Consider the following 1,140-nt stretch of genomic DNA (forward strand, 5'->3'; position numbering starts at 1 on the left):
TTAAAGCATTGACTATCCAGAAGCGTACCCTTGGAGTGACGTTCAAAAGAAGGAAGCGGTGTGGTGCATTGAGTCACATGGGCCCTTCAGTCTCCCCGGTTTGTACTTCCGCTTGGCGACACGTGTTTCCGGGCATGTGCTTCGCCGCCAACCCCTTTTATGCGTCCATAGTAAATTATCTTCAGCGAGGGGTCGGTGGGTTCCATTTCAATCGGCTGAGCAGAAACCAGTCAATAACTCAAAACGTGATTGGTGCCTAGTTAGCCAATGAGGGAACAATTTACAGAAAAATAAAAGAATAAATTCAAAAGGCTTCTTAAATCGCCAGACACTATATCTAGAAATCCTCGAACCACTTTTTCCTCATTTTTATAGGCTTGCCTGCCACGAATTCTTTTGATTTTGCAAAGGGTGTTAATTAAAACCATCGTTAATTCCGTCACGTATATGTGACAACCTTTCTCTGTAAGTTCATGCTAATCACGAGCACAATAAAGCGTATCTTCTAAACTGACTTTTTAAATCGAAAACAATAAAATGGATACAGGCTGATGCGCTTGGTTTGCGAATATCCACATTGCCCTGATTGTTTAAAGCAGCTACTGCGTTAGATAAAAGTATCATGACATTGGAGAATGTTGGTCGCTCAAACACTCTTCGAGACTGTGGTTATGACCCTGTCCATATTCGACACCATTTGCAAAAAAATCTCCTCTAACAGATTTGTGGGGCCATTTCAATCTTAGTATTATCCATTGCTCAATAAATTAAGCAATGTCAACTGTATTATCAAAATGGATTTTAAAATCTAGCACATAAGCCTTCGCATCAACCTTCCAAAAATTTATTGACACCTCTCTTTGCAGTACTGTTAACCAGTTAAGATTTTTTATTTTCTAGTGCCTTATGTGTGGCCCCACGTCATTGGTTCGACATTGACCAATCCGATCCACTGTTTAGCTGCCACTCCATTTTAAACGCAGTTTTTAAATTTTGTGCAAAAAAATCTACAAAAATTTCGAAAGAATTAACTAATCTAAGCCTCAATTTGCATGAATTAATTCATTCAAAAGAGTAACGTTTGTAGGCAACTAAATATGAAGTTAAAAGGTGCGCATTCTGCGTGAGAAAAGAGGTCAC

This window comes from Echinococcus granulosus (assembly GCF_000524195.1).
Source record: "Echinococcus granulosus chromosome Unknown EG_S00017, whole genome shotgun sequence".
NCBI classification, from domain to species: domain Eukaryota; kingdom Metazoa; phylum Platyhelminthes; class Cestoda; order Cyclophyllidea; family Taeniidae; genus Echinococcus; species Echinococcus granulosus.